Genomic DNA, 20,354 nt, shown 5'->3' with positions numbered 1-20,354 from the left:
TATGTATAGCCATGTAGCCTTTTCTATTTACCCCATTGTATAAGGGGTTTCTTGCATATGTCCTGCACCTGTACATGTATATATATACTGGCCTATGGCCCTAGTGGAATACAAATTGCATATTCCTAACACAAACAACTCTAAAACATGTCCAGAAAAAATTGACAGCATTCCTTCTCTATTTTCAACATTCCAGCAAAAATAAGTGACTATCTTACAATTCCAGTATATAAATAATTCTAGCAACAAAGCAATATCTCAAGAAAATTCACATCATTTAGAAGAGATTCAACAAACATCATATTAAATCTTGCACAATCAGTAGCAAGTTCACATCATCCAGAACCAAAATACCACAACCGAAATATCTTGGGCTCTGCAAGTGGTTGGCACTGCTAGCCCATGTGCGGGGGCTGTCGAAGATGTGGTGGACGAGAGGGCTAGAGGCGCGGCGGAGACAGGACCATGCGACAGGGGCAGGGGAAGCGCCGGCAGCGGTTCCGCCATGAGGCGTCACCTGGAGAACGCCGAAGATGCGGTGGGACAGAAGCTTTGAGGCGCAGCGGCGACGGGAATCTGTGGCATTGGTGGGGGTTGGGAGAGCGGCGGCAGGGGCTGCGGTGGCGCCGGCGGCGGTTCCGCCATTGCGGCTGGCTGGAGGCCGTCGCTCGCGCTCGTGCGTGGTGGGAGGTCGGGTGCATGCGTGCATGGAGTTGTGGGGATGAGGAGGACCGGGGGTGTGCGTGAGTTGAATTTTCTTTTTCTTTTTTTATTATCTAATGTGAGGGTACAATCAGAATTTGTGAGAAAATTGACGGAGAAAAGAAGATTGCATAACAGCATACTAACGACAGTGGTATATAGGCAATATAATTTGTTTGCGTTTGGTATATAAGCATTGTAGCTTTGTTGGATGGCAAATGAGCCATTGCAGAGGTTGTCGATGGTATAGAAGCAATTTTCTCCTCTTTTTTAGAAGAATATGTTAGTTTAATACTTTAATGGCCCAATTCAACAAGCCTGTCCCATGACAGTCACGTGGCTAATTGTATGTCTAAAAAAATGTGGCTCTTTTCCCCTTTTGAGAAAGGCATGTGCCTAGCCATGTGGTCAGGTGTGTAGCTGTTTGTTGGTCATGGTGGAATGCGAGAAATAAGTTCAGAGAAGAAGCAAGAAAGATCAATATAAACAGTCTTGTTTGGCAGATATTGAGTACAGAAAGGGAGTTCTTGCAGTACTTTGGTAGTAAGAAGCAGCCCAAGCAAAATACGGAGATATGGGGCAAACCACCGCAGGACTACCTCAAGATTAATACTGATGGCAACTATAACAGTGGCAATGGATTAGGCGGTTGGGGCTACGTGATTAGGGACTCGGATGGAGACGTGGTCGTTGTAGGAGCTGGTGGTATGTGTAGAAGTGCATGCTCTGGACAATGCAACCAAAAGACCAATCTGATGGAAGAGACTAGGCAGCACGTTATACGTCAACACTCCCCCTCACGTGTGGCTCCCTCAGGCCTAAACGTGTACGGAAAGTGGGCTGCAATATAATTGCGCCAGCCGGGTCTTGAACTCAAGACTTTTTGGCTCTGATACCATGTAGAATATGTGAATTGCACGATGTATTGCTCTCGTGCATAGGCACGTATATATGATGTACAAAGGTGGGCCATGGACCTCAACTATACAAGGAACTTGAAGGCGAGCCCAATACACAATATGCACATAACACATATACTCAACAGTATGGAGTACACACATGATGCACTGCATACAGAGGCTGAGGCATGTGTCTAGGCAATACATAAAGCGCGGGAACTTGGCATTACCAAGGTGATTCTAGAAACAGATGCTGAACTTTTGGTCCAGGCAATCAGGTCATCTACTTATGATCTGTCCCCCCAATGGAGTGCTCTTTAGAGAAATTAAGTATTTTGTTTCGTCGAACTTTATTTTCTTTCGCATTGATCATGGCCCACGGGCATGTAATAAGGTAGCGGATGCTATTGCGCTGTATGGGTCGAAGATGGTGCATGCGCCCCCAACCGTATGGTCGGGTGATGTTCCTATCTCCGCCCAAGTTCATGTTGCCAGTGACTTAGCTCGGCACGGTGACTAATGGAATGTATGATTCCAAAAAAAAGTTCTTCTCGAAAGGAAAAAATGTCACAAACTGACCAAATCATAACCGAGTATAATGCCTAATAGCAACTCTATCGGGTCGATCGACATAATAACCGTTGATATGTAGATTCGGCTAAAAAGGGTACTCTAGTAGAGGTGCATGCCTTCGGATCACCATAATTTATGGGGTTTATAGGCCCGCCACAGTCCATACTTAAAGGTTGTGAGTGTTGGTATGGAGCGCATGTCATCCGCCAATTGATCGCGCAGACGTTAGTCCTTATGGTTGTCGCTTCCATCAGAAAAGAACCCTAATTAATGGTTTCCATGTTTCAGACCCCTTTTCGACCCGCACGCCGTAAATGTGCCCCCTGTTTCTCGTCGGAGCACGCCACTTTGCAGGTATATAAAAATTCCCATTGTCATCATCGCCACACTCACCCCCTAAGTTGGTCGCCACATCGCCCTAATGGAAATATGTCCTAGAGGCAATAACAAAGTTGTTATTATTATATTTACTTATTCATGATAAAGGTTTATTATTCATGCTACAATTGTATTGATCGGAAACTTAAATACCTGTGTGGATACATAAACAAATACCGTGTCCCTAGTGAGCCTCTACTAGACTAGCTCGTTGATCAAAGATGGCTAAGGTTTCCTGATAACCCACAAGTATAGGGCATCATTTGTAGTCTTCTTCGATAAATAAGAGTGTCGAACCCAACGAGGAGCTAAAGGTAGAACAAATATTCCCTCAAGTTTTATCGACCACCGATACAACTCTACGCACGCTTGACGTACGCTTTACCTTGAACAAGTATGAAACTAGAAGTACTTTGTAGGTGTGATAGGATATGTTTGCAAGATAATAAAGAGCACATAAATAAAATCTAGGGGTTGTTTAGATAAAGACACAACTAAGTTAGTTTTAGTAGAGAGCTTTTGTCAACAAGAAAGTTATTTGTCCCTAGGCAATCTATAACAAGTACTGGTAATCATTCTTGTAACTTTATATGGGGGAGAGCCATGAGCTAACATACTTCCTCTACTTGGATCATATGCACTTATGATTGGAACTCTAGTAAGAACCCGCAACTACTAAAGATCATTAAGGTCGTGAAACTCAACCATAGCATTAAGTATCAAGTCCTCTTTACTCCCATGCGCCATAACCCACCTACTCAGGTTTAAGTTTCTGTCACTCTCGCAACCCACCGTAAGCAAATCATGAACATATTGCAACACCCTACAGCGGGGCCCCTCACGTTTGCGCGCGAACGGAGGGCACCGTAGAACAAGATCATGAATAAAATATACAATCATACCAACCAAGACCATGATCAACCCATAGGACAAAACAGATCTACTCAAACATCATAGGATAACCATAGATCATTGGGAAATAATATATGGAGTTGAGCACCATGTTTAAGTAGAGATTATAGTGGGGAGAATGGGTGTTACACCACTGCATAGAGGGGGAGAAAGTTGGTGTTGATGGTAGCAAGATTGTTGATGTAGATCGCCATCCGGATCGTTGCCTCGGTGGCACTTCGGCGCCACCGGAAGCGAGGGGAGAGAGCCCCCCTCCTCATTCTTCTTCCTTTGCCTCCCTCCTAGATGGGAGGAGAGTTCCCCCTCCTGTCCTTGGTCTCCGTGGCGTCGGAAGGGCGGGAGCCCGTCCGAGATTGGATCTCCCTCTCTGTTCTCTTCTGTTTCGCGTTCCCCAGATCTGGCCGAAAACCATTTCTTATATTCTGGGAGATCCGTAACTCCGATTGCGCTGAGATTTTAACACATTTTTTTCCGGATATAAGCTTCCTTGCGCCCGAAGTAGAGGTCCAACCGACGTAACAGGTGGGCACAACCCACCACGCCACGCCTAGCTCCTATGGCGCGCCCTGGTGGGTTGTGCCCACCACGGGCCTCCATTTGCGGTGATTCCAACTCCCAAAAATCACATATATTCCAAAATAATTCTCCGTGAAATTTTATTGCATTTGGACTTCGTTTGATATGGATACTCTGCGATACAGAAAACATGCAGAAAACAGGAACTGGCACTTGGACTGGATCAATAGGTTAGTCCAATAAATCATATAAAAAGTTGCCAAAAGTATGTAAAACTTGTATAATATTGGCATGAAACAATCAAAAATTATAGATATGATGAAGACGTATCAACATCCCCAAGCTTAATTCCCGCTCGTCCTCGAGTAGGTAAATGATAAAAAAGATAATTTTTGATGTGGAATGCTACCTAGCATAAACTTGATCGTATATCTAATCATGGCATGAATATTAAGACGTAAGTGATTCAAAACAATAGTCTATAATTTGACATTAAAGACATCAATACTCAGGCATCCCAACAAACAATCATGTATTTCAAAATATCAACACTAAAGAAAGTTATCCCTACAAAATCATATAGTCTTGTCATGCTCTGCCTTCTTAACACAAAGTATTTATCATGCACAACTGATGACCCACAAGTATAGGGGATCTATCATAGTCCTTTCGATAAGTAAGGGTGTCGAACCCAACGAGGAGCAGAAGGAAATGATAAGCGGTTTTCAGCATGGTATTCTCTGCAAGTACTGAAATAAGTGGTAACAGATAGTTTTGTGATAAGATAATTTGTAACGAGCAACAAGTAACAAAAGTAAATAAAGTGCAGCAAGGTGGCCCAATCCTTTTTGTAGCAAAGGACAAGCCTGGACAAACTCTTATATAAGGAAAAGCGCTCCCGAGGACACATGGGAATATCGTCAAGCTAGTTTTCATCACGTTCATATGATTCGCGTTCGGTACTTTGATAATTTGACTTGTGGGCGGACCGGTGCTTGGGTGCTGTTCTTACTTGAACAAGCATCCCACTTATGATTAACCTCTATTACAAGCATCCGCAACTACAACAAAAGTATTAAGGTATACCTAACCATAGCATGAAACATATGGACCCAAATCAGCCCCTTACGAAGCAACACATAAACTAGGGTTTAAGCTTCTGTCACTCTAGCAACCCATCATCTACTTATTACTTCCCAATGCCTTCCTCTAGGCCCAAATACTGGTGAAGTGTTATGTAGTCGACGTTCACATAACACCACTAGAGGCTAGACAACATAGATCTCATCAAAATATCGAACGAATACCAAATTCACATGACTACTAATAGCAAGACTTCTCCCTTGTCCTCAGGAACAAACGTAACTACTCACAAAGCATATTTATGTTCATAATCATAGGGGTAATAATATGCATAAAGGATCTGAACATATGATCTTCCACCAATTAAACCAACTAGCATCAACTACAAGGAGTAATTAACACTACTAGCAACCTACTAGCACCAATCCCGGACTTGGAGACAAGAATTGGATACAAGAGATGAACTAGGGTTTTGAGATGAGATGGTGCTGATGAAGATGTTGATGGAGATTGCCCTCTCCCGATGAGAGGAGCGTTGGTGATGACGATGGTGATGATTTCCCCCTCCGGGAGAGAAGTTTCCCCAGCAGAACCGCTCTGCCGGAGCCCTAGATTGGTTCCGCCTCGTGGTGGCGGAGTTTCGTCCCGAAAGGTTGCTTCTGATTTTTTTCTCGACGAAAGACTTCATATAGCAGAAGATGGTCATCGAAGAGCCACCAGGGGGCCCACGAGGTAGGGGGCGCGCCCTAGGGGGGGGGGCGCCCTGGGGGGGGGGGCGCCCCCACCCTCGTGGAAAGGGTGTGGGCCCCCTGGTCTTCATCTTTGGCGAGGATTTTTCATTATTTATTATAAGGTATTCCGTGGAGTTTCAGGACTTTTGGAGTTGTGCAGAATAGGTCTCTAATATTTGCTCCTTTTCCAGCCCAGAATTCCAGCTGCCGGCATTCTCCCTCATGTAAACCTTTTAGAATAAGATAGATTAACCATAAGTATTGTGACATAATGTGAAATAACAGCCAATAATGCAATAAATATCGATATAAAAGCATGATGCAAAATGGACGTATCAACTCCCCCAAGCTTAGACCTCGCTTGTCCTCAAGCGAAAGCCGATAACAATAAATATGTCCCCATGTTAGAGGTAGAGGCGTCGATAAAAATAAAATACGGACATGAGGGCATCATGATTATTCTCATACGACAACATATATAGATATTGTCATATGATTACTTATGTTCAAGTGATGATCTATTCACAATGCAAAAGTATGAATCAGAGGCCTTATCGAGAACCAACAAACTATAACCTCAGTCATTGAAGCAATTGCAATTTATCATAACATCAGAAAGAGTCTATGTCAGAGCTAAAAAGCAAGTCCACATACTCAACTATCATCTAGTCCTTCATAGTTGCTAACACTCACGCAATACTTGTGGTTATGGAGTTTTAATCGGACACAGAAAAAGATAGGGGCTTATAGTTTCGCCCCACAACCTTTTACCTCGAGGGTAATGTCAACAATAATAACTCATGCCCCCTTACATCCAATTATATATATATATATATATATATATATATATATATATATATATATATATATATCAGGTTCTTTCCAACATGCCGGGCTTGCCAAAGGATAAAATGAAAAAGGGAGAGGTGAAGATCACCATGACTCTTGCATAAGGTAGAAGATAATAATAAAAGATAGGCCCTTCGCAGAGGGAAGCAGAGGGTGCCATGCGCTTTTATGGTTGGATGCACAAAATCTTAATGCGAAAGAGCGTCACTTTATATTGCCCCTTGTGATATGAACCTTTATTATGCAGTCCGTCGCTTTTATTACTTCCACATCACAAGATCGTATAAAGCTTATTTCTCCCACACTAATCATACATATTTAGAGCAATTTTTATTGCTTTGCACCGATGACAACTTACTTGAAGGATCTTACTCAATCCATAGGTAGATATGTGGACTCTCATGGCAAAACTGGTTTAAAGGTATTTGGAAGCACAAGTAGTATCTCTACTTGGTGCTGAGAATTTGGCTAGCATGAGGGGGAAAGGCAAGCTCAACATGTTGGATGATCCATGACAACATACTTTATCTCAGATATAAGAAAACATAACCCATTATGTCGGTGTACAAAAAGAGGGGTACACTTTTTGTACCCCTATAACTGTGCACGAGCAGTCTGAGCCACGGGCACCACCACACCAAGCAAGGCAAGGGAGGTGAGCCAGGGTAAGACCGAAGCTCAAGAGAACTATGACGCCAAGGCCAAGACCACGAAGAGCAAAGGGGATGAAGCGGACTCCCCCGGCAAGATCCTTGCCAGGAGACAGTTCTAGCAGTCCCGGCAAGACCCTTGCCACGGCGACTCGTCCCGCGCCTACGGAGAAAATCACCCTTGAGTCCAGTGCCCCCAAAGGGCAAGGATTCGGGAGACATCCCCGTGGCGACATGCAAATCTTTGTGAAGACATTCAAGATCAGATACACAGTAAGGAGACGACAACCCTTGGCGGGATCCCAGCCGAGGAAGACCACAAGGCCCCCGGCAAGCACCTTGCCGGGGATGATAGCAGGCGCCCCGGCAAGACCCTTGCCGGGGACCCGGCAAGGCCCTTACCAAGGACACCTGTAGGGCCACCATCAGGCCCACGCCGACTAAACCTCCACCACCATTCGCATGCAGCTGCCGACCCAACCAGCTGGGCAGGCACCTGCATGGCGGCATGTAGATCTTCGTGAAGACCCACCACTGTGCCACCTCAGCCGCCTGGCTACCTACGTGGCACCTCAGGCACCGCTGGCCAGGGCGCATGTCGACACAAGAAGGAGCGGCGGCGGACAAGACAGGTTTCTCCCCCGTCCCCGATAAAGTAAGGACACCTAAGCAAGACGCATTAAATGCGCCTTGTCATGTAATGCGAGGGATAACCTTGCATCACTGTACCCTTTCCACCTCCTGTGTGCCACTGTGGCAACCCCTTTTTCTATAAAAGGAGGCCCGAGGCGACCAGAGGAAGGATTCGGCTTTTTGGAGCCCCTCACGCCCCATAGCTAGCTCAAGAACACATATATACAATCCACCAAAGCAGGAGTAGGGTTTTACGCATCCTCGCGGCCCGAACCTGGATAAACGAACTGTGTGCTACCTGTTAGATCCGCTCTTCTCACGACCCCGCGCCCCGCTAACCGTAGTAGGGATTCTTGTGATCCCATAGGTGTCGTTCCCACCGACATCTCTGGCGCCCCAGGTAGGGGGCGCAATTGTGAGAATCAGCTCTAGCAATCAGCCCAACACTCCTTCGTCTTCGTGGCTCTTGGAGAGGGAAGGAGGCCGGAAGATCAGCGCTCGGGTGACTACAAACAGAAGCTAAGTTGCACTGAACCCTTATTTGTTCTATCCTTTTTATATGAGGTTATTCCCCCCCCCCCCCGCGGAGATGTCACGCCTTTGTATGAGAAACCTGCACGCCAGGGGGCTCTCCCACGATCGGCAACGCCCTTTCCCTGTTTCGAGTCTGCTCAACAGCTCAAGCGGCTGTGTCGAGAATGGCAGAGTAGCCTTCCGCGATCAACAACGCTCTCGATTCTGACTCGAGTCAAGCTCGACAGTTCGAGCGGCCGCATTCAGAACGGAAAGGTGGCTCGTCCGGCAGCATGCGTACCCAGCAGGCCCATGGGGATCTGTCCCCAAAACGCCGCTAGGGGCTTCCGCACCGGCGAGCCTACCCAGTCGACGTAGGGTGCGCATACAAAGAGGAATTGAATGGGGAAATAACGTGCATGAAATTAAAAGTACTGCAAAGTTATATTACATCAGATCATTGCTGCGGTTCTAACTAAAGATGAAATTTGTCTTGGTCGTGAACCCGCAGCGGCGGTGAAGAATGGGATGCCTAATCCCGGCGCTGACCTTCCACCCTCTTGATTTCGTCGATGCTGCTGATGACGGGCTTGATGCGCTCCTTGAGCACCGTGAGGTCAATACCATCCGGCAAGCTATCCATCGCGGCACCGAAGTCGAGGTCGGGATTCCAGTACACCATCTTGGTGAGGACCTTGGTCATGACCCCCCGGCAAAGTCGCCGGGCTTCCCCAGCCAACGTGGCCGCTCTGCTGGAGTGAAGATAAGCCAATGCTCCAAGGACGCCCTCGAAGAACAGAGTCAGCTTGGTGTTGATGGTCCCGCTGCGCTCAGGGGCGTACCTCGCGTTTGGCATCCCCATGGTGGCCAACTGCGAGGTGACCCTGCCGGCGATGTCCTCCACACGGCTGATCCATCTGCTCTCGCCCGCCACATAATCCTGGTGGGAGGTGGCCTCGTTCGCCCGCAGTTGCTTCTCCTCCTCCAGACTCCTGGTCAAGGTCTCCTCCCGAGCCCTGCTCTCCGACAACATCTTCTCGAGATCCTCCAGCTTCAGCTTGAGATCTCTGACGGAGTTTTGCGCTTCGGAGAGCTCCCCAGCCCTACTAATGACCGCTCCTTGCGCCTCCACCAAGGCGCTGTTGAGCATGCTCTTCTCGTTGGACAGCTTGAGGGCCTGCTCCTTCAGCTCATCCTGCGCCACCTCCAACTCCCTTACTTTGCCGGGATGGGCCAGAGCCTGGGCATCGAGTGCCTCCTTGTGCCTCTGCTCCAGCTCGCGAGTCCGCCGCGCGACAAGGGCCTCGAGCTCCTCATCCTTGCCACGGAGCGCTGCGGAAAGCTTCGCCTCACGCACGGTGAGGTCCTCTTCCTGGGAATCCAGTGCGGCTTGATGCTGGTTCCGGACGGCCTCGGCCGCGGCAGCCAAGTTCGCCGCCTTTTCCTGGGCCCTCTCGATGTCAGCCATCTTCATGGTGAGCTCGACATTGCACTTGGCCAATTCCTCCTGAAAGGCCCTCTGCTCCTCACGAGTCTGGTGGAACCAGGTCTGCATCTCAGCAACGCGTGCCTTGAAATCCACCTCCGCCTGGTCCACCGTTGCCGTCCTGGACTTAACCTTGTCCAGACGGACACGGTAGAGCGCCTGGAGTTTTCGGAAGTTGGCCCCCATAGCGCGGAAAAGCTGCTCTTCTGGAGAACCATCACCGCCAACGCCCGGCTCACCGACAACCTCGAGCCCGGTGGCGTCAAGCACCTCGCCATCAAAGACTTCCCCTTCGGCGGGCGCCCGGGAAATTGATGCCCCTGGGAGATGGACGAAAAGATCGTCGCCCACCTTAAGATATCTGCCAGGGCCCGAGGTTGAGGAGGAGGGAGGCTGATCATCAGCCACCTCTTCCTCGGCAGTGGCCTTGCCGGCTTCCCCGGCAGGCCCACCGTTGGCGCCCTCGGCAGAAGCCTCACCGGTCGCCTTGGCGGCCCCCGCAGCGGTGTCCTCGGTAGCATCCTTGGCGGCCTCATCAGCGGCGACCTCGTCAGCATCCCTGGCGGCCTCCTCAGCAATGTTCCCAACAACAGTATCCACGTCCTCCATACCTATTGAAGGAGGGCCTGGGTAGTAATGGGAGCATTGAAGCCAAGAAAAAGAATAAGGGAAAAACAGCGACGGAGGACAGGCGACTCACCAGTGCCAGGCTGTGAAGCAGAAGTCCCCTCCGCGCCAGCATCCGGCGCCGTGGCAGAGTCACTAGCGCCCAAGTTCCCCTCTTCCTCCATGGGTGTGGGCTCCGTGCTTGATGCCCTTGCCGGGGACGCCCCTCGCGGCGGCGTAGTCGATGGGGGTGGTGTGTTGGGGGTAGCCCTCTGCGGCTCCTCCTGCTGCCACTCCCCTCCTGCAAACCCGACAAGGTCAACACCATAGCATCGAACGCCTACCACATGTCGAATAAGAGGAGGGTGATGAACTTACGCTGGGGGCTATGCCGGGGGCTGCTGTCCGGGCTGCTCAACACCACCAGTGACGTCTTTGAAGCCCCAGCTGGGGGCTGACTGCTCGCCGAGGCCTTCATCCTCTTCACCCTCTGGGCCAACGTCTCTGCATCCCTTCAAAAGCAAAAACGGATCAAGATGAGTGACTTAATTCAGAGGAATGGAAGTGGCAGTAAGGAACGGAGTACTTACTCGTCATCCACCTCCTCCTCTTCCACCACTTTCCTTTTCATCTTCGGGCTGAGAGGCCCGAGATCAAAAGTGACCTCCGCGTCAACATCCGAGTCGACATCTGCCGGAGGAGGCAAAGACGGCGGGGTTTGTGCGCGCCCAGATGAGGAAGGGGATGTTGTCTTCTTCTTCTCAGCAGCCTTTGTCAGCCTCTTGGCTGCCGTGGCCCTCGTGTGACGCCCAGACCCCTCCAGGGTCAATTGAGGTCGCGTAGCCCTGCCGGGCCGGACCGGCTCGCCGGAACCAACCCGCCGCAGGATTCACCCTCTTCCCCTGGTTGGCGTCGAGCCCGCCGCCACATCCTCCTCCTCTGACTACTCGTCGGCCGCGTCTTCGACGAGCGGAGCTCCAGTGTCGGCGCTGCTGACCTCCCCGGAGGCTGCCGCCCACCGGGTGAGCTCCTCTTCCTCCGCAGCCGTTGCGGCCTTGTCCTCCACACCCCCGGCGCTGCCGGCCTCTATGGCAAGTCGTGCCTCCCTCGCCCTAGTGGCGATGTAGTCCAGCTCTGCCTGGGTGGTGTCCATGACAAGCCACCGCTCGACGTCAGCATTGACATACACCTCGATCAGGGTGTCAAAGAATTGCTGCACATCTGGGTCCTTTGGCTCCCTCCAGCTCGGGACAGGACCGTGCGCATTACAGTCCGACATCATGGCGATGATCTCGGACCGACGTGAATTGTTGCACAACGGGACCACCCCCGCTGGAAGCTTGAAAAACGACCCATTGAGGGCCTTGCCAACCTTTGAGGCAGCCCTCGCGGCCTTGCCGGTCCGTTCGACCTCGCCATCGTGACCCACGTCAAGCTGGAAAAGCCGCTGGCAGAAGTGGGCATGCGCCAGCATTGTGAAGTTGTGATCGAGGCCGGGGCGGAGTCGCATAATGTCAGCTCGTAAAGAGCCAAGCTGGCCTCCCCTTGTCGTGCAACGGGGCGATCCGGTGACGAATGAAGTCCGCCCCGATCATCTCAAGGGTGAGTCCGGCCCGGGTGAGCCGGAGAATCCTAGTAGTGGCAACAGTGAGCCTCCCGTTGGCAGCATCGACATTGCTCCAATCGCTGCAACGAACCGGCAGCACTCGGCGGACCTTGCAGAATTCCGGCGGGTTTTCATCCTCAATCCAGCACCACCGGCCACGCCATTCCATTCCTCCCACCTCTCCTTCACGACACCGTCCGGGTACGCCCCCTTGGATCTTGGGATCTAGGTGACACAACCAGAGACGGCACCTCCCGGCTGGATCCGAGGGAAGAAATAATGGCGGAAGAGCGCCATGTTGGGCTGCACCTCGGCAAAGCCTTCGCAAAGATGCGTGAAGAAAGCCATGCACGCCATCGGATTCGGAGTAAAATCCAAGAGGCGAAAACCGAAGGTGTGCATAATGTCGCAGAAGAAATCGAAGAAAGGGGGGCATAACCCGCAAGAAAGATAATCGACGAAAAAGGGATACCGATTTGGAGCAGGATCGGCGCAAGCAGCAGGAATGACGCGCGTTGCCGGGTGTCCCGAATTCTCTCCCCCGTCTTCGCTCCCCATAGGGGCCTGAAGGAGGCTTGGAGCTCTTGAACATAAGCTGTCGAGGGGAAGAAAAAGGCGGACTTCGTCCGGTCCCCCGACAGCGCGCTCTCCGGCGGCTCCACAGTCCCAGCGCCCTTAGCCACCCCCTTGCCCTTGACGGATTTGGGCGCCATGGCGACCAAGAAGTTTAGAGGGCTGAGGAAGGGGGATGGCGAAGCAATGACGGCGGGCGACGGTGGAAGCTTAGGAAGGAAGGAAGAGAGGAAACGGCGGCTCTGAGATTGGAAAGGGCACGAGGAAAGAGGAGAAAGTGAGCAGCGCGCCCACGGTTATTCCTTTCTTATGGGGAAAACACGGGCTGCCTCCTTTCACATTAACTATGGTGTGACGCATGCCCGCGGGAACCAACCCCACGCATGTTGTCCACGTCACACGCGCCTCCCCACGCCACGCCACGCGCGGGAGTCGTGGGAAGCGCAGCGTGCGAAGAATCTTACCGCGGTAAAAACCGCCCCGCCTGCCCGTGCACTGTTTTGGGGCCTAGCCCAACAACGCGTTGCGCTTATGTGTGGACCAGGCCCGGGGGCTCTTGTCGGTGTACAAAAAGAGGGGTACACTTTTTGTACCCCTATAACTGTGCACGGACAGTCTGAGCCACGGGCACCACCACACCAAGCAAGGCAAGGGAGGTGAGCCAGGGTAAGACCGAAGCTCAAGAGAACTACAACACCAAGGCCAAGACCACAAAGAGCAAAGGGGACGAAGCGGGCTCCCCCGGCAAGATCCTTGCCCGGAGACAGTTCTAGTAGCCCCGGCAAGACCCTTGCTGCGGCGACTCGTCCCGTGCCTATGGAGCAAATCACCCTTGAGTCCACTGCCCCCAAAGGGCAAGGATTCGGGAGACATCCCCGTGGCGACATGCAGATCTTTGTGAAGACATTCAAGATCAGATACGCACTAAGGAGACGACAACCCTTGGCGGGATCCCAGCCGAGGAAGACCACAAGGCCCCCGGCAAGCACCTTGTCGGGGATGACAGCAGGCGCCCTGGTAAGACCCATGCCGGGGCCCCGGCAAGGCCCTTACCAAGGACACCTGCAGGGCTACCATCAGGCCCACACCGACTAAACCTCCACCACCGTTCGCATGCAGCTACCGACCCAACCGGCTGGGCAGGCACCTGCGTGGCGACATGCAGATCTTTGTGAAGACCCACCACTGTGCCACCTCAGCTGTCTGCCTACCTACGTGGCACCTCAGGCATCGCTGGCCAGGGCGCGTGTCGACACAAGAAGGAGCGGCGACGGGCGAGACAAGTTTCTCGCCCGTCCCCGATAAAGTAAGGACACCTAAGCAAGACGCATTAAATGTGCCTTGTCATGTAATGCGAGGGATAACCTCGCATCATTGTACCCTTTCCACCTCCTGTGTGCCACTGTGGCAACCCCTTTTTCTATAAAAGGAGGCTCGAGGCGACCAGAGGAAGGTTCGGCTTTTTGGAGCCCCTCACGCCCCATAGCTAGCTCAAGAACATAGATATACAATCCACCAAAGCAGGAGTAGGGTTTTACACATCCTCGCGGCCCGAACCTGGATAAACGAACCATGTGCTACCTGTTAGATCCGCTCTTCTCACGACCCCGCGCCCCACTAACCGTAGTAGGGATTCTTGTGATCCCATAGGTTTCGTTCCCACCGACACATTATGTTGTCTTCCTTGTCCAACATCAACTCTTTAGCATGTCATATTTTGATGAGTGCTCCCAATCGTAAAATATGTCAATAATAGTATATTTATATGTGAAACCTCTCTTTCCTTATTACTTCCTATTAATTGCAACGATGACCAAAGCTATGTCTGCCAACTCCCAACAACTTTTAATCATGACACTCTTTCTATGTGAAGTCATTACTATCAATAAGATCAATATGAACTTTTGTTTCTTTTTATTCTTTTTCTCTTTTCTTTTATTCACCCAAGATCATAGCAAGAAAATCAAGCCCTTGACTCAACACTAATCTTTATTATATAGCTCATGGACTCGATTACATAGAGAGATCATAAGGCAAAACTCAAAACTAGATCATGCCATAAACTTTATTCTACTAGATCAAAATACTACTAATAGGATCGAACTAAGGAAAACGGTAAAGATAGGAGTTGTGATTGTGATACGATACCGGGGCACCTCCCCCAAGCTTGGCTGTTGCCAAGGGGAGTGCCCATACCCATGTGATTATATCTCCTTGGTTGGTGAAGATGGAGGTGATGGATAGTCGCACATCGAGCGTAAGAGGTCCTCTAGCTTGCGAATAATGCCCTTGACTGCAAAGATTTGCTCCTTCAACAAAATATTTTCACTTGTGAGATACTTGTTTTGAATACGAGTTAACTCAATCATCTGGAAAGCTTCGATCTCAGTTGGGGTAAGAGGGTTGTGATCAAGTTGAAGGATGTCTTTTGTTGCCGGAGCTTGGTTCTCCGTGGCCTTCTTGATCCCTTCATCCTTGTTGATCTCCATGGGTTCTTCCCTCTTCAGCTCTATCTTCATTAGCCAAGCATCTTTGTCATCGTTGTTGGAGGAGGGGGACGACATGATGCCTGGCCTTGACAACCTTGACAGAGAACAACCCAAAACAAGAACAGAGGATATTTGCGTGATACGAGAGTCAAAACCTCCGGGAGAATATATAGTGAATTTTTACCGACCAAAATACATATCGTGCAAGAAAACGGAGTCCAGAAGGCACACGAGGTGCTCACGAGGTAGGGGGCGCGCCTAGGGGGGTAGGGTGCGCCCTCCACCCTTGTGGGGCCCTCGTGTCCTTCCCGGACTGCTACTTAATTTTCTATTTTTCTAAATATTCCAAAACAGAGAAATGTTGGCTTAAAAATTGTTTTGGAGTTGGTTTACTTACCATACCACATACCTATCCCTTTTCGGAGTCTGAAACATTCTGGAAAGTGTCCCTTATGAATTCCTCTGGGGTTACGGTTTCAATAATATTGGTTTCAACATTTATGGGATTACCTGAGATATAATGTTTGATTCTTTGACCGTTTACCACCTTCAGATTTGTGCCTTCGAAGTTGTTGATTTTTATGGCATCGGAACGATAGACCTCCTCGATAACATAGGGGTCTTCCCATTTAGAGAGAAGTTTCCCTGCAAAAAATCTTAAACGAGAGTTGTATAGCAATACATAATCACCTACATTAAACTCACGCTTTTGTATCCTTTTGTCATGCCATCTTTTAACCTTTTCTTTAAACAACTTGGCATTTTCATAAGCTTGGGTTCTCCATTCATCAAGTGAGCTAATATCAAATAACCTCTTTTCACCTTCAAGTTTGAAATCATAGTTGAGCTCTTTAATAGCCCAATATGCCTTATGTTCTAGTTCGAGAGGTAAGTGACATGCTTTTCCATATACCATTTTATACGGAGACATACCCATAGGATTTTTATATGCAGTTCTATAGGCCCATAATGCATCATCAAGTTTCTTGGACCAATTCTTTCTAGACCTATTGACAGTCTTTTGCAAAATTAATTTGAGTTCTTTATTACTCAATTCTACTTGACCACTAGACTATGGGTGATACGGAGATGCGATTTTATGATTGACGTCATATTTAGCAAGCATTTTACGGAAAGCACCATGAATAAAATGTGAACCACCATCAGTCATTAAATATCTAGGGACTCCAAACCTCGGAAAAATAACTTCTTTAAGCATTTTAATAGAAGTGTTATGATCAGCACTACTAGTTGGAATAACTTCTACCCACTTAGTAATGTAATCAACAACAACTAAAATATGTGTATATCCATTAGAGGAAGGAAAAGGTCCCATATAATCAAAGCCCCAAACATCAAACGGTTCAATAACAAGTGAATAATTCATAGGCATTTCTTGACGTCTACTAATATTACCAATTCTTTGACATTCATCACAAGATAGGACAAACTTACAGGCATCCTTGAAGAGAGTAGGCCAATAAAAACCGGATTGCAATACCTTATGTGCAGTTCTATCTCCCGTGTGGTGTCGGAGTGGCACTTCCATAGGATCTGTTCCTGTTCATGCTCAGGTACACAACGTCTAATAACACCATCTACTCCTTCTTTATAAAGATGTGGGTCATCCCAAAAGTAATGTCTCAAATCATAGAAGAACTTTTTCTTTTGTTGGTATGTGAAGCTAGGTGGTATAAATTTAGCAACTATGTAATTAGCATAATCAGCATACCAAGGGGTACTACGAGAAGTACTTATGACATTTAATTGTTCATCAGGAAAGCTATCATCAATAGGTAGTGGGTCATCAAGAACATTCTCTAACCTAGATAAGTTGTCTGCAACGGGGTTCTCAGCTCCTCTTCTATCAACAATATGTGAATCAAATTCTTGTAGCAAGAGAACCCATCTAATAAGTCTAGGTTTAGCATCTTTCTTCTCCATAAGATATTTAATAGCAACATGATCAGTGTGGATAGTTACTTTAGAATCAACAATATAAGGTCTGAACTTATCACAAGCAAATACAACTGCTAAAAGTTCTTTTCCAGTAGTAGCATAATTTCTTTGAGCATTGTGTAGAGTCTTACTAGCATAATGGATAACATTTAATTACTTATCAACTCTTTGCCCTAGAACAACACCTACAACATAATCACTAGCATCACACATAATTTCAAAGGGTAAATTCCAATCAGGTGGCTGAACAATAGGTGCAGAGACTAATGCTTTCTTAAGTATTTCAAATGCTTCTACACAATCATCATCAAAGACAAATGGTATATCTTTTTGTAATAAATTAGTCAGAGGCCGAGAATTTTTTTAGAAGTCCTTAATGAACCTCCTATAAAATCCGGCGTGACCAAGGAAACTTCTTATACCTTTGATGTCCTTGGGACATGGCATCTTTTCAATAGCATCAACCTTGGCTTTATCAACTTCAATACCTCTTTCAGAAACTTTATGCCCCAAGACAATACCCTCATTAACCATAAAGTGGCACTTTTCCCAATTCAAGACAAGATTAGTTTCTTCACATCTCTGCAAAACTCGATCAAGATTGCTCAAGCAATCATCAAAAGAAGATCCATAGACGGAAAAGTCATCCATGAAAACCTCACAAATATTTTCACAAAAGTCAGAAAATATAGCCATCATGCATCTTTGAAAGGTAGCAGGTGCATTACATAAACCAAAAGGCATATGTCTATAAGCAAAAGTACCAAAAGGGCATGTAAAAGTAGTCTTTGATTGATCTTTAGCCGACACAGGTATTTGAGAGAAACCAGAATAACCATCTAGAAAGAAGTAATGTGTATGCTTGCATAATCTTTCTAGCATTTGATCGATAAAAGGTAAGGGGTAATGATCTTTCTTAGTAGCCTTATTTAATTTGCGGAAATCAATTACCATCCTATAGCCTGTAATAGTTCTTTGTGGAATCAATTCATCTTTATCATTCGGAACAACAGTAATACCTCCCTTCTTAGGGACACAATGAACATGACTTACCCACTGACTATCAGCAACGTGATAAATTATACCTGCCTCCAGAAGCTTTAGTATTTCTTTTCTTACCACTTCTTTCATTTTAGGATTCAGACATCGTCGAGGATCACGAACTGGTTTGGCATCTGCTTCCAAATTTATTTTATGTTGACATAGAGTGGGACTAATGCCCTTAAGATCATCAAGAGTATATCCAATAGCAGCACGGTGCTTCTTCAGAGTTTTCAATAATCTTTCTTCTTCATGCTCTAAAAGGTTAGCACTAATAATAACAAGATATATCTTCTTTTCATCAAGATAAGCATATTTAAGATTACCAGGCAATGGTTTAAGCTCAAACATGGGATCACCCTTAGGTGGAGGGGGATCCCCTAGGATTTCAACATGCAAATTGTGTTTCAGAATAGGTTCCTATTTAAAGAATACTTCATCTATTTCCCTTCTTTCATTCATAAACATATCATTCTCATGGTCTAGCAAATATTGTTCTAGAGGATCACTAGGAGGTACGACAATAGAAGCAAGACTAATAATTTCATCCTTACTAGGCAATTCTTCTTCACGGTGTTTTTTTACTAAATTTAGAGAAATCAAATTCATGAGTCATATCATCCAAGCCAATAGTAATAACATTCTTTTTGCAGTCTATCTTAGCATTAACAGTGTTCAAGAAGGGTCTACCAAATATAATGGGACAAAAGCTATCTTGTGGGGAACTAAGAACAAGAAAATCAGTAGGATATTTAGTTTTCCCGCACAAGACTTCAACATCTCTAACAATTCCCGCTGCTGAAATAGTATCTCTATTAGCAAGTTTAATTGTGACATGAATATCTTCTAACTCAGCAGGTGCAATTTCATGCTTGATTTCTTTATACAAGTCATATGGTATAACACTAGCACTAGCACCCATATCACATAAGCCATGATAACAATGTTCTCCTATTTTAACAGAAATAACAGGCATGCCTACCACAGGTCTATGTTTACCTTTAGCACAAGGTTTAGCAATTCTAGCAGTTTCACCGCAGAACTGAATAACATGCCCATCAATATTATCAGACAAGAGATCTTTAACAATAGAAATATTAGGTTCTACTTTAACTTGCTTAGGAGGTGTATATGTTTTAATATTGCTTTTATGAACCACAGTTGAAGCCTTAGCATGATCCTTTATCCTAACAGGGAAAGGTGGTTTCTCAACATAACAAGTAGGAACAATAGGATCATTATAAGTGACAGTCTTTTCTTCAACTTTAATTGGTGCAGCTACTTTTACTTCTATGGGAGGATGATATTTAAACCACTTCTCCTTAGGGAGATCAGCATAAGTAGCAAAAGATTCACAGAAAGAAGCTACTATCTCAGAATCAAGTCCATATTTAGTGCTAAACTTACGGAAAATATCGGTATCCATAAAAGATTTAACACAATCAAACTTAGGTGTCATACCTGACTCCTTACCTTTGTCGAGATCCCAATCTTCAGAGTTGTGTTTAATTCTATCCAATAAATCCCATCTAAATCCAATAGTCTTCATCATAAAAGAGCCAGCACAAGAAGTATCGAGCATGGTGCGATTATTTTCAGAAAGCCAAGCATAAATTTTTTGAAGGATTGTTTCTCTTGGGAGCTCATGATTGGGGCATGAATATAACATTGCTTTAAGCCTCCCCCAAGCTTGAGCGATGCTTTCTCCTTCGCGAGTCCAAAAATTATATATAATTGCGGTCACGATGAACAAGATGCATAGGGTAATACTTTTGATGAAATTCCAATTTCAATCTTCTATAGTTCCATGATCTCGTATCATCACATAGCCTATACCATGTCAATGCGTCTCCCTTCAAAGATAAAGGGAAGACTTCTTCTTAGCAATGTCATCGGGTATACCAGCAAGCTTAAATAATCCACAAACTTCAGCCACATATATTAGGTGTTCATCAGGATGCTTTGTTCCATCTCTTGTAAAAGGATTAGCTAGGAGTTTTTCTATCATACCTGAAGGATACTCATAAGGAATTTCATTTTCAATAGGTTCAGTAGGTTGAGGAGCAACTCTTTGCTCTACTGGTCGGGGTGAAGATACCCCGAACAAGCCCCTCAGAGGATTACTTTCCATAGTAATAAGTGACAGTAAATTTCA

Source organism: Triticum dicoccoides, chromosome 4A (assembly GCF_002162155.2).
Source record: "Triticum dicoccoides isolate Atlit2015 ecotype Zavitan chromosome 4A, WEW_v2.0, whole genome shotgun sequence".
NCBI classification, from domain to species: Eukaryota; Viridiplantae; Streptophyta; class Magnoliopsida; order Poales; family Poaceae; genus Triticum; species Triticum dicoccoides.
The sequence above is the reverse complement of the archived record's forward strand: the minus strand, read 5'-3'. Positions refer to the sequence as shown.